We start from the raw sequence: 15,153 nt of genomic DNA on the forward strand, positions 1-15,153 counted from the left end.
GAGGAGGCCAAGGCAGCACCGGACGTGGTTGCTGGTATGTTTCTATTCTTTATCTCATTTTCTATATCTGCTCTATGCTTATTTTTTGTGCCTGTTACTAGGTACGTTTCTAGTGAACTCCTTACCTGTGTTGGTTTTATTTGACTCCGGGGTGAGTCGGTCTTTTGTATCTCAGACATTTAGTAGGGAGTTCAGAGTGTCAGTAGGCGAGCTAGAGTGTCCGTTGCGAGTCTCTATCGCCAACGAACACAGGGTGTCTGCTTCTTCGGTCTATCGAGGGTGCAAGATGGAGATCTTCGGGGTACCTTTTCCGATAGACCTAATTCCGATCCCCATGGGGGATGTGTGCGTGATTGTAGGGATGGACTGGCTCAGTCGTTTCGGTGCCATGATTGATTGCGAGGGTCAGCGGGTAGTGGTTTGAACCCCGAGTGGGGGAGAGTTGACTGTATATGGTGAGGGCACCAGAGTGGGATCAGGGTTTTGTTCAGCCGCCAGGGCTCGGCAGTATATACAGCACGGGGGTGCGGGTTACCTAGCGTATGTATTAGATACACGAGTCAGGGATCAGATTTCGGTTTCTGATGTTGCGGTGGTCAGGGAGTTTGCAGATGTGTTTCCGGAGGAGTTGCCAGGGATACCTCCGGAGAGGCAGGTCGAGTTCAGGATCGACTTGGTGCCAGGCGCGGCCCCTATCGCTAAGGTGTCGTACCGATTGGCACCGCCAGAGATGCAGGAGTTGTCGTCACAGCTACAAGAACTGTTGGGCAAGCAGTTCATTCGACCTAGCAGTTCTCCATGGGGAGCACCAATCCTTTTTGTCCGGAAAAAGGACGGTTCGCACCGGATGTGCATTGATTACTGGGAGTTGAATAAGTTAACGGTGAAGAACCGCTACCCACTCTCGAGGATAGACGATCTCTTCGATCAGTTGCAGGGCGCATCTTGGTTTTCCAAGATAGACTTGAGGTTTGGGTATCATCAAGTCAGGGTCAGAGAGGAGGATGTGGAGAAGACCGCGTTCCGAACTCGTTACGGACATTACGAGTTCGTGGTGATGCCGTTTGGGCTCACCAACGCGCCAGCAGTGTTTATGGACCTGATGAATCGGGTCTGCAGACCGATGCTCGACCACTCGGTCATAGTGTTTATAGACGATATCTTGGTGTATTCCAAGACCCGAGAGCAACATGAGGAGCATCTACGGGAATTATTTGGAGTCCTGAGACGAGAACGGCTGTACGCCAAGTTCTCAAAGTGTGAGTTTTGGCTACGAGAGGTCCAGTTCCTCAGACACCTCGTTAACCAGGAGGGGATTTTGGTCGATCCGGCCAAAATCGAGGTGGTTATGCAGTGGGAGGTTCCGAAATCTCCCTCAGACATCAGAGCTTTTTGGTATTGGCAGGGTAGTACCGTAGATTCATACAGGACTTCTCCAAGATTGCGGTACCCCTCACTCGTCTGACGAGGAAGGGGGTGGATTTCCGGTGGCGCCCTGAGCAGCAGAGGGCGTTTGAGACCCTCCGACAGCGGTTGTGCAAGGCCCCAGTCTTGAAACTCCCGGAGGGAGTTGAGGATTTTGTGGTGTTCTGTGATGCATCCATCACAGGTTTAGGGGCGGTCCTCATGCAGAGAGGGCGAGTGATAGCTTATGCGTCGCGGCAGTTGAAGCCGCATGAGACGAGATACCCTATGCATGACTTGGAGCTGGGGGCGGTGGTGTTCGCCCTCAAGATATGGAGACATTACCTTTATGGGGTCCGCTGTACCATTTACACGGATCACAAGAGCTTGAGACATATCATGGATCAACCAAACCTAAACATGAGGCAGCGCAGGTGGCTAGATGTAGTTAAGGACTACGACTGCGAGATCCTTTACCATCCTGGTAAAGCGAATGTGGTTGCGGATGCTTTGAGCCGCAAGTCAGCTGGGTCTTCCACCCCAGCGGTATGTATGAGGATAGCAGTGGACTCTTCGCTTGTGAGTTTGATCAGAGATGCCCAGGTTGAGGGCATGCGACCAGAGAATTGGAAACTGGAGAGGATCAAGGGTGAGAATACCAGATTTGAGCAGGATAGTCGGGGATTATTGACCCGATGCGGTCGGGTTTGGGTCCCGATGTCTGGTGGAGTTAGGCAGACGATTATGGAGGAGGCTCATAAGTCTCATTTCTCTATTCACCCGGGGGCCACCAAGATGTACCGGGATTTGAGTTTGAGCTATTGGTGGCCGTGCACGAAGCGAGAAATCGCTTGGTACGTCGAGAGGTGCTTGACCTGTAGGATGGTCAAGGCCGAGCATCAGAGGCCGCATGGCAAGCTACAGTCTCCAGAGATTCCCATGTGGAAATGGGAACAGATCACGATGGATTTCATTACCAAGCTGCCAAGAACGGCAAAGGGATTTGATGCGATATGGGTCATCGTGGATCGGTTGACCAAGAGCGCCCATTTCTTGGCAATTCAGGAGAGATCATCGGCCGAAAAGTTGGCCGACGTGTACGTTCGCGAGATCGTGTCTCGCCACGGGGTTCCCGTTTCCATTGTCTCCGATCGGGATGTCAGGTTTACCTCCCGTTTCTGGCAGAAATTCCACGAGGAGTTGGGCATGCGGTTGCACTTCAGCACGGCATTTCATCCGCAAACTGATGGTCAGAACGAGCGGACCATTCAGACCCTCGAGAATATGTTGAGGGCTTGGTTCATTGATTTTGGTGGGAGCTGGGATTCCCACCTACCGCTTGCATAGTTCGCCTACAACAACAGCTATCATTCCAGCATTGGCGCCCCGCCATTCGAGCTGTTGTACGGGCAGAGATGTCGCACCCCGGTTTGTTGGGGTGAGGTTGGTCACAGGGTGATGGGTCGGATGGAGGTAGTCTTGCAGACTACCGAGAAGATTCAGCAGATTAGGCAGTGGCTGCAGACCGCTCAGAGTCGGCAGAAGAGCTACGCCGACAGGCGTCGGTCTGAGTTGGAGTTCCAGGTGGGTGACATGGTACTCCTGAAGGTCTCACCATGGAAGGGTGTGATCCGCTTCAGGAAGAGGGGGAAATTGGGTCCCCGATATATTAGGCCGTTCAGGATCGTTTCCAGGTTGGCAAGGTGGCCTACAGGCTAGAGCTGTCGGAGGAGCTTAGTCGGATCCACAGTACTTTCCACGTTTCGCAGTTGCGGAAGTGCATTGTGGACCCGGAGGCAGTGGTGCCACTGGATGACATTCGGGTTGATGAGGGCCTGAATTATATTGAGAGGCCGATTGTTGTTTTGGAAAGGACAGTGAAAGTCCTACGCAACAAGGAGGTTCCGTTGGTGAAGATACAATGGGAGCATCGGAGGGGATCCGAGTGGACATGGGAGTCGGAGGCTGAGATACGGGAGCATTACCCGGAGTTATTCGCTACAGCAGACTTCGAGGACGAAGTCTAAGTTAAGTGGGGGAGAATTGTAACATCCCAACCGTCAGGTATCCTTATTATTCCATTTAGATTTCATGTTTTAAGGTCTACCCGACGAGTTGACGCTATGACTCGTCGAGTAGCAGCGGGCCAGGACACGTCAATTAATGAGTGACTCGTCGAGTCGGCATGGGGGACTCTATGAGTAGGAGCTGGTAGTGGAAACCCTAATTCTCAGGGTTTTTGCACCCTGTATATTGGACCATTAGCGCCTCCCACTGTCCTCTATCACCCCTTGAGAGCCAGAAACCCTAATTTCCGTGAGTGTAAGCTTGGAGAGTGTTTTGGAGCTTTGAGAAGTGATTTTGTGAATGGAACTTGTAGATCAAGAGGCTAGCATCAAGGGTTTTGTGTGGATCTAGATTCTACTTCAGCTTGGGCACGTTTTAGAGGTAACCAGCTGTCACCTTAACCTCTTTTCTCCTAGAATCATTCATAGGTAAAGACTAGGGTTTTCTTTAGCTATTTATGAAGGGATTATGGTTTGGGAGCTAGATCTGAAGTTGAAACTTCAGATATGAACCTAATTTGAGTCCTAAGTCCATAAAGTTTCCAGCTCTTGCAAGGATGAGACTTTCCTAAGGTGTAAAAATCCATTAGAAGCTTAGATTGGTCATTTAGAGCCTTTAGGGCCTTGCATGTGTGTAAAGTTTGCAACTTTACATGGTAATCATGCCTTAGAAGCTTGGATCTGTAATCTGGAACCTTGGCATGGCTTAAAAAGTGTCTGCATGGATGAAGGTCTGCAAGGACTCGGCGAGTTGCATAGTCAACTCGGCGAGTCTTATGAAGATGGTCATGAACTCGTCGAGTTGATGAACAAACTCGGCGAGTCCGTTGAAGATTGCCTTGAACTCGGCGGGTCGTTCGAAGACTCGGCGAGTCGGCTAGGGTTTCTCCCAATTCTTGGACACGTATGAACTCGGCGAGTAAAAGGGGAACTCGACGAGCCAATCAAGGATTTCACGACTTCTCGAGTTCAGGAAGGACTCGACGAGTCGGTAAACTACACTCAACGAGTCGAGTCAACATGGACTGTTGACTTTGACTGTGGACTTTGACTTTGACCAAGAATTGACAAGTTGACTTCTGAGGGTATTCTGGTAATTTGGAAATTTATGAAAAAGGGTTTTATGGTAACTATAGGTGGTGGAGTTCGTGTTGGTGATCCGGGAGTTGAGCTTTCTAGTTTCAGACGTCAGTTGCGAGGTGAGTTATCCTCACTATATCAACAGGGTCTAAGGCACCAAGGTCGGCCCTTATGGATTTGTATTTGGATTATTACATGATATGTGCATTGTTTCGCATCCTGTTAGTTAGGATGGTGATATGCTTACGCTTAGTGATCGGGTTCGGTCGATATCCCAGTTACAGGATTATGCTATGATATGACCTGGGTAGGTCGGTGTCCTGGTTTTAGGACGTTGCTATGCTATTTGATCTGTTAGATCGGTTTGTCTGTTATTATGATAGCCTATGAATGTATATGCACATGTTGTTTGATTTGGGTGTTGGGTTGAGGCGGTCCTGCTATGTGCTTAAGGCCAACATACCCAGGGCGGTCCGGATAGACTACAAAACCCAAGAGGGTATGATAGTCAGACCGAAGGCCCGACGAGCGGTCCGGATAGGCTGAAAGCCCTGCGAGGCAGTCCAGACGTGCCGAAGGCTCGGAGAGCGATCCAGATAGACTGAAGGCCTGCGAGGCCGTCCAGTCAGGCTGAAGGCTCATTATGCTTGCTGTTTGGTTATATGTTTATATGACATGGTTATGTGGTTGGTATTTTGGGGGATAGCTCACTAAGCTTTCAGGCTTACAGTTTCAATTGTTGTTTCAGGTACCTCTCGCGATCGCGGGAAGGCGAAGGCATGATCGTACCGCTCCTCTCGCTGTTATGACTTTTATGATTTGATACTGGGATACTCTGATAACTGTATTTTGAAAACAAATTATGTAATGACTTAATGGATTAAAATGTTTTAAAAGTTTAAATTGGCTTGAATTTTTTGGGTGTTACAAGTTGGTATCAGAGCCTTGGTTTGAGTGAATTGGAGGAACATGCGTGTGAATCCAGTATCAAATCAAGGAAAGGTTTTCAAAATAATTTCTAAATGATTTTCAAAATAAGCGAATGAGGATGCAGGATGTACGATCAGCCGGAGCCAGTAAGTATCCCCAAAATACCATACAGTTATTTGAATATGTGATATGTTAAAACAACATTTTAGTACTAGGCTAGGGATCTTCAGGAATTGCATGATAGAATTGCCGGATTACATGATGCCTGCAAGCCTAGGGTTATCTTTATATGGGATTGACATCATTACTGTAGTTGCTTAGTGTATGCATCACGGCTATACATAATTAAGATCTTATAGCCTGAGAATGTTTGATTTTGCCTTATGTTCTGTTCTTGTTTGATTGGGAGCTTAGGGTAGGATTGGATATTCGAAAGTCTATAGGGTCCAGCGTTATGTATGACTAGCATACACTAGTGCTGCAGGGTTAGTGGAAGTTCCATGGACGGGTGGGTTGTGTGAGGCCGGGAGGCCAGTTATGAGATATAGTGGCACTGTGTTGATGCTTGAGGAAAATATGGGTAGGTGTGGAAGGTAGTATGGGCCCGTACAAGCATTCTCTGATGCCGATCTAGGTGGATGTGGACTGGACCGAAAAATCACAACTGGCGGGTGTCAGTTTCTTGATGACAAACTCGTTAGCTGGCAATCGAAGAAGCAAACATGTGTGTCTCTTTCCACATCCGAAGCCGAATACATAGTCGCAGCGTCTTGTACCTCACAGGTCATAGGGATACAAAGTCAACTTAGAGACTATGGCCTGAACATGAAGAAAATCCCTTTGTATTGTGACTCTGAAAGCGCAATAAGGATTTGTCACAATCCAGTGCAACACTCAAAAACGAAACATATAGCACTGAGGTATCATTTCATCAAGGATCACGTGGAGGATGGTAATGTCGAAATCCATTTTGTTAGAACCACTGATCAACTAGCTGACATCTTTACAAAAGCCTTACCGGAAGCAAACTTCAATAAAATTCTCCAAGCCTTAGGAATGATGGAAGCTGAGTCTGTACCGAAATCGCTTTCGCCTCATTAAAATTTATCAAGCGAAATAGAGCGAACGCTCGGTCTATTTCGGCTCCAGAATTTTCAGGAACCGAACGCGAAATAGAGCGAACGCTCGGTCTATTTCGGCTCCTGATTTTTTGGGAACCGAAATGAACCGAACGCTCGGTCTATTTCGCTTCACTACTTTTAGGTGAAGTTTCGGTTGTATAGTTTGTACATTGTCTATGTCTTTTCTTACTTCGTTTCTATTCACAAAAATCAAAAATATTTTCCTTACTGTTTTTAATTCTTTTTCAGAAAATTCATAAAAATCAAAAATATTTTCTTTTCTGTTTTTAATTCTTTTTCAGAAAATTCATAAAAAAAAAACAAAAATATTTTCTTTCCGTTTTGTTTATATTGCTTTTTATTAACGTCAAAAATTCCAAAATTATCACTAAAAGGTATCATCGATCATTCAAATGATGGAGCTGGGACAGGTATATATTTCTTTATCTTAGTACTAGCCAAGTGTCCCTAGAAGCATGCTGCTGTATGTCGACCAAAGCCTCAAAGACTTCAAGTGTAGCCTTACTGATTTGATATACACAAATCAAATCTTCCCAATCAGGCTGATAGAATCACTTATGTCATGAGCCACCGTACTCGAGTTAAGAGTTGTTTGCTTGGTCCTTACTATATAGCAGAGGTGCTTTCGGTTCTTTAACCTCCTTATCACTTTTCTCCATCTAATTTCGGTTCATCATTGTAACCCTTGAGACTCTCAAAATTTCCCACTGAGGTTTATGGTTACACAACTTCTGTGTTAATGATCTTAGCTTCGTTTCACCACGTGCTAAGTGAAACCCAAAATCCAACACCAATAACGAATTGACGGTGAACAATCAAATGTTCTAGTTTTCACCCACGCTTTAACGAAACCACTTTAGTGGAAGGTACCATGAAATCTCTTTTTTATTTTTGTGCGATCTTTATGAAACTGTTTAACATCAAGGCATTTCTTCCCATAAGATCCAGTTTAATTTTGTTTTTGAGATTTCTACAGTTATCACCAAGTCACTGAATATGTTAACTAACCTACTTGTTTAAAAGGCTACACTGGTCTCACAAGTACTTCACCCCACTTTCAGTCTTATGTCAAGTACTACAGTTCGGTTGAAGATAAGCCACCCTTTACAGCTTAAATTTGAAAAGATGCCTTTCAATGTTTCTTAATAAACATTTGATCGTAATTCAACGGGAAACCACACAGACACTTCTAAGTCTATCTTGACTTTGAAGGAAGCGATTCGTGCCCGGGATCCATAGTTTCGTGTCTACATAGACATCACTTACATCCCACAAATATTTTGCTTTATTTCTTTTCTATTGGCACACTCTTGCACGAAGATCTTTATGATTTTCCAAATTCTTGCTTGTGGTACTAATGGCTCTTTTTCAGAATTGATGTTTCGGTTGTTCATGCTATGGAGGTATATCATGTTGAGGATCGAACATTGCCAGCCTTATATGACGCAAAAGGGGTTTTGTTAACGTTTGAAAAGGAAGTTGAAAAGTTTTCGAAGTTGAAACGGCGGTAACAGGATAAGATTTCAAAACGGGCGTGTGAATTTGAAACGGTTCCTAATATCATGTCTGCTGACGTCTTCCTAGGGAAACCCAGTTGTCAAATCACGCTTTTTCAGGCGTCGATTCAGAAAATCGTGGAATCATTACTGTGGATTCTTTCTCTCTCCTGGCGACGGTATATAAGATTTTCTCACACCTCTTGGGCTACTTTACCAATTCTTCTCTCTCTCAAGAATACACCGGCGACTCTCCACTGTTCATCTTCTTCTTCACACCTGCAACAATGGATGAATCTTCATCCGTTTATGAACAAACTGCTCAGTCTTCTCTTCTCACCATTAAACCGAATCAAAACCTCATCATTGAACTCTCACCTTTCCAGTATGATCCCTACATGCTGCAAGTGGTTGAATGTCTCAAATATTCACCACTCGTCGTAGCCCTAACCCAGGTGGAGTGTGTTCCAATGTCACTACTTTCTCAAGTCTACTCAACTGCTTTCTACGATAAAGCTAAGGAGCGTATTTTCTTTAAGATCGTCAATCAAAAGACGTCGATTTCAAAAGCTAGGTTTTGTTTATTGCTATGGCTTGCTGTCGACGACTCCATGATTAACCCTGATTCCATTACCACCACTCAACTCTTCACAATGTTCTATGATATGGGGTACACTGAGATTCTCACCACTGTCACAAAGTTCAAGAAATCATGTCTTCCTCCTCAGTGGAACGGTCTATTTACCCTCCTCTCCAAGGGTTTATCGGAGAGGGTTGCAGGTTCTGATAGAGCAAGCAGGGCGTTCATGACCCTTCTTTATGGTCTGTACCATGGGGTTAACATGGATTTTGGATCAATCTTAAGGTCTCATCTAGTTCAGAGTATAAGCTCTTCTTCACGGTACTCTGAAATTTCTTGTGCTAGTTTTGGACTCTTGTTACTCAATGGGCGATGGAAAAGTTTCATGTTCCAACAATGGCAGATTCACTGATGTCCTCTATTGCTACTTTCCACACGACGAGGATACTTGTCTCCGATCCCTCCAAATTTCTCTTTATTGGTTCTATTCCGGAATCTATGTACAGGTGTGTTTCCAATGAAAGCAAGGTCATAACTGAGTACAAGAAGCTGCCCCCTATAGGGCCAAGGCAGCTTACTCCAGAAATGCAAAGCTCACTAGACGCAGCAGATAAACCAGCTAAAAGGGGGAAAGAAGCCTGAAAGAAAAGGGGAAAAGGAAGGTCAATCCTCAAAAGTCTCTACTCCCAAGAAGTGAAAGTCTGAGCAAGCAGCCCCTACTGCTCCAAAGAAACGAAAGACCAAGAAGAAAGCTCACAAGCCGAAGTCTCCTTCTCTATCTTCAAGTGACTCTGAATATGTTCCATCTGACCCACAGCCAGACCCCGAGTCAACTAAAGACGAAGTTTCTCAAACCGAAACTCCACCTCGAGGTAATTCGCCTCCACCCTCACCAACTAATGAAGGTAACCGAAACTCACCTCCTCATTCTCCTACACTATCGGTTCCTATTACTATTGCTCCCTTTCTTCCACCCATATCATCTTCAACTACCACCTCGATTCCAATTCCAACCCCTTTATTTACCGAGGTTACCACGACTACTACTCATCCAACCGAACCTACTGTTCGTGTCAACGTATCTGATACGGGGGCATCTACTTTCGGTTCTGAACCCCCAATTACCTCAAAACCTTTATCCCCACCTCCTTCCCACGAATCTGAACCTGTTCTTGGAGGAGAAGACATGGAATTCGACTCTGTTTATTATAGTCCATATCGAGTACAGTGCGATGATGATGATGATGACGCTCCTGTCACAAAGAAGCATTTAAAGGCTATGAATGACAAGCTAGACCAACTGCTTTCTTCCTCCTCTTCTGGCAGTGCATACTCCGAAGCAACAATCAAGGCTCTGTTGGCGACCTTTGTCAAAGAGCATGACACTTCCATCTCTAATGTTGTTAAGGCTATTGAAGCCTCCACTTCCACTTGTCAGAAAGCCTCTATTGCAGTTGAGGCCTCCACCAAGGATTGCAAGCAAGCGACTGCAAATGTCAAAAAACTAGTTTCCGATGCTCAACTCTTTCTTGATTCTCTCCAAGTTGCCGCTCAGAAGAATGCTCAGACAGTGAATGCTTATGTTGATAATCTTACGCGTTCACTTGAGGCTGAAAAGAAGCATTTTGAGGAAACTCGTCAAGCAATCCAGACCGCCAACACCGAGCTTCACACTTTAGTTGATGCACGCCTCACTAAACTTGAAGCTGAACTTGCCGTCGAAAACAGGATCATGGATGAGCTGGATAAACGAACTTCTCAGCTTAAAATTCAGAATCTGAAGCTCAAGGCTGCGACCAAGGAAATTGATGACTTAAAGTCTGAGCGTGCAGTGGTTAAAAGATCTATTGGTGATGTACACTCCATTCTTCTACATCTTTTAGAAGCTGATGATTCGGTCCTTACAATCTCAATTCGACGCCACTTGGCTGAGAAATTTAGACCTACTCTAGATATTCTAAGCCGGATTGAGGGTGTTCTGGAGCCCGTTGTCCCTCTAAAACAAGGGGGAGAAAATGTTACTCAGGGGAAGGGTCAATCTCAACCACCTCCAAAAAGTAAACCTATCACCCAACTGAAAGTCACTGCTGAGCCGAAGGGTAATGAAGCTTCGGGCAGTATGAAGGACAAACGAAAGAAGAAGATTGGTGATGACGATGAGGTTGAAATCGATGACGAGACTGATACACGAGAAAAAGCTTCTAAAACCGAAAGCCTCAAAGTCAAGCCTGATGATCGAGAGATTGAGGAAAAGGTTCGAAAAGCGAAGGATGCATTCGATAAGGAGAGGAAAGCGAAAGAGATATTAGAACAGAGGAAATCTATGTTTCCTTTGTGGTCTATTGAAAAGCTTCAGAGGGAGGTAATTGAAGCTCCAAGCACTCATTGGCTCGAACCGGTCCTTTCTTTTGCTCTTGAGAATTCCAAGGATTCTCAATTTGATATGCCAATTACCCGAAAGGCATTCATTTTTCATTGTTTTGAGCCAACAGCTGCCATTCCCTCTCCTGACCTGAAGGTTGATCGAGATTTGCTTGAGTACTATCTTGAGTTTGCTCAACCTCAATACCTGACTTGGAGTAATCAGAAAATCACAGCAGTCAAGGTGTTGAAACCCACTTCAGCAGGGAAGTTTATCAATATCAAGTTCAAAGTAATCTGAGGCTCAGACAGTTCGGTTCATATGATCTCCCTGGCTGACTTACCAAATTTGAATCCTCATGATTGGATTCTCCTAAACAACATTTTGTTGACTAATCAAAAGGAATATGAGCCTATTATAGATCACATCAAGCGAATGTTGGTGTGTTACATTCTTAAAGTCGCAAAGATGGATCAGGAAATCGCCTCTGCCATAAAGAAGAAGCCCACAATCAAGCCAATCGGGAAGGCAAGCGACATCAATGTGATGGTTAAGGGTAAAATTGACCCTCAGTTTCACACAGTCATGTTCTTCAGGGGCGAAGGTCAAAAATGTCTGTTCGCTCTTGTTGACAAACACCTGTTCTCCACTGCCTGCTTGGAGCATATTCTCGATATTATACACGGGTGTAATCAGAACAGCGAAGCCGATAAAAAGATGTTTACTGATATGATTCGGTGGTATATTCTTTTCCGTCAAACTCTTCTTGCCATCATCCGCAAGTTGTTCAAGACTGTGAGGAAAACTACAATTACTCAACCGAAATAATCTCTCACCTCGATTGGCGCAAAGGGGGAGATTGTTGGGTTTAAAAGGTTGCGCCATTGGGCCTTAGTAGTTCGGTCCATTATGTACTCTCGGTTTGGGCCTGTCCAACCGTGTTTATCTTTCTAGGGTTTAGTATATAAGGTGCATGCATGCATCCTTGTCATTAACGCTTTCATAATTATCATATTAATTGTACTGTAAACCCTAGCACACCTCTACAGAGGAATTTCTTAATCGAGCTCTTCTGAGGTGTGACTATATTTTAATCATTCGACATACGGATTGATTCATTGAGTGTTCCAGTATTTGTTATTCTTATTGATTTAACTGTTAAGATCTAATCGATCTAAAGAGTGTTCAACTCATCAAACACCCATTGGGCCGTAAACACACCCGTGAATACATCTAACCACAAACACCAAGGATGTTTACGGTCCTAGGCTAAAAAATACAATTGCCTAGAAAAGCAAAGTATAAACCATAATTTTAGACCCAACAGATGGCACCCTTCATATGTTGTTAGGGGCAGTAGCCCGTTGCTAGACGTCAGCTACTGTCTATGTCAGTCTGTAATGAATCTTGTGCAAGTGGGAGATTGTTGAATCTATATGCCCAAGAATCATTATTGAGTGACATTGCTAATAATATATGATCCTATAGGGTCACACAATTATTAAGTTGACACATTTTGTATATTTGTTATTAATATGATTATTAATAAATAATATCAATTCTTGTATTTCATTAGGGAATAATTATTGTTTTGTAAAAATAATAATTATAAGAGAGTATAACTGGTTATTATTTCATATGGTATGAATTAATAAGCCGTGCACAACCTTTTGGACTAGTTAGATTCTTTTTTCTTTTACCTAAATATAAAGTTTATATTATATAAACTTTGTGTTTATAAAATTGAAGAATCTTTCTTATTTTATAAGGTATTGCCGAAAATTCATCATGACTATGGAGGTTGCTTCCACACTTTTTATGACCATGCGTTTGTGACCATGCTCTTGTCTCCATGCTTTGTCCCCTTCACCTTTTTGCTTTATAATACTTTAGAGTATTATATAGGTTTGACCTTACTTTGCATGGGACTATATAAGAGATGCATGAGGCTTGTACTTTTGGCTAGTGAAAATACTCTCTTCTTCCTTTTATTTCTCACAAAAACCGTAAGATGCATGATGCATAACGTCCCTTCTCGAGTTCAATTTAACGAGAGAAAAGAAAGGAAAGAGGTGGAAGTGAGAAGAAAGTAAAAGTAATTGGTGTTATCGAGTTTCATTTAAGGAAGGGGGTGGAGGGAAATGAAAGAATCACTTTCTTTCCAATTTGGAAGGATTTGGAAAGAAATAACAAAATGATTAATTTTTTATTTATACTTTTAATATTGGCACCTATCTGGAAATCATCGGTTGTGGTAGTCGGAGAAGACAGGTAGGGAGGATGAGGGGGAGAATCAGGAGGTTGCTAATCTTATCGAGAAAGAGGGGGGTAGGGTAAGTGGAGTGTGGGTGTGGGTCCTTCTAATATTTTAATTTCATAAAACATTGAAATACTGAAAATATAATTTTACCCTCACATGAGGGGCATATGGGGTTTGTTAACGTATGTGAGATAGCGGGGGTTATCTCGAGGAACTACACCCACAAGGAAACATCTTGAAAAAGTATGGAATTTGAAATTTTGAAACAACAAGAATTGTAACCACGAAAATCGACAAACCACGGGGACCAAATTTGCAATTTTCTCTATAAGAAGTTAAAGAGATCTACTCTCATAAATAAAGATCTTTTTTATCACATGTCACATTCTCATTCATTTCTTCACATGTCATTTTTGGTTATTTTAAATTAATTTTTATTCCACATGCTATTTTATGGTTTTTCCATTTTATTAAATTTTACATAGTATTTACATTAAATAATAAATGCATATTGATTTATTAATGGATTTTCCTTTTAATTTTAAAATTATTAAATTAAATTCTCATTAGTTTTCTTTGTTTATTTATTAAATTATTTGTTTAAATTTAAAAAAGAAAAAACACTTTAATTTTAATAATTTAATATTTTTCTTATAAATTTAAACTTCTTAAATGTTTAGAATTTCATATTTAATTTTTTTTATAAATAAACCATATAATACATAGGTTTCAAACTTAGTTTTGAATATAGGTCTAGATGGAAAATGTCAAAAGAGAATGTAATGTGATAATAGTACAAACAAACAAACGTACGTAGTTATCTGATATCTAAACTAATCAGACAACGACTATTTGGGCATCAGATTGGTACTTCTAATATACTATTAATTACCATACTTGTCACAAGGCGTTGTTTGCAAGCAAGGCATCTTTTTTCTGTAGATTCATCTCATATCACAAAAAAGGTTAATTGTAAGAATTACAAAAAGAGTTTTTAAGCTTGAATATGTTATAAGCGTCCACAATCAATGATCACTTGTGTTAACTTTTACCTTGCGTTAACTTTTATGTATTTAACAAAAATCAATTATAATAAAAAAAAAAGTATTAACCATCTAAGAAAACCAATTTAAAACTAATTTAATTATCCTTTAAACATACATGAGTCGTATTTTAAAACTTATATTAGTTGATAAAAGCATTTAATGAAATAAAGATAATAAACAATGTAAAGCTAAAAAAAAAAAAAAAAAAAAAAAAAAAAAAAAAAAAAAAAAACACCATAACACGCATTAGCACCTTATCACGCGTCACGCCTAACATAAGGTTTTTGGTGTAGGCCGGTTTTTAGAACCCTAAAAAAACTCTAGCAAATCTCAATTTCTTTTCATATAATAATCTCATTTCCAAAAATTATATACGTACATTATCTCTAAACGGATCCGTAGCTAATTAATGGGGAAGAATATCAACTCAATAACCTTTTCTATTATCTCTGATTCCAACAATTAGCACTGACGAGTTTTTGTAGCTCATTACACACAGCCTCAATCACAAAACAAACGTCCAATTAAAAATATTCTTTTTTTTATCTGAATATGTGCATTGAAATTTGAAGACCATGAACTCAAAGACCTTTTTCAATTATGTTAGTCGTCATTGACCTCATAAAGCGGACATAGGAGAGAAACGCGGACACAGCGTGAATATTTATCATAGATGGAACTCTCGCGAATGTATTGCATTTCGTTTGTACTGCCAATTTAGCGTGGGCCTTGTTAGCCCATGAGAATAACCCACGTCTACCTAAACATTCTAAACAACGCACTTATC

The sequence above is a fragment of the Lactuca virosa genome, chromosome 1, assembly GCF_052849685.1.
Source record: "Lactuca virosa cultivar CGN04683 chromosome 1, Lactuca_virosa_CGN04683_v6, whole genome shotgun sequence".
Taxonomy (NCBI): domain Eukaryota; kingdom Viridiplantae; phylum Streptophyta; class Magnoliopsida; order Asterales; family Asteraceae; genus Lactuca; species Lactuca virosa.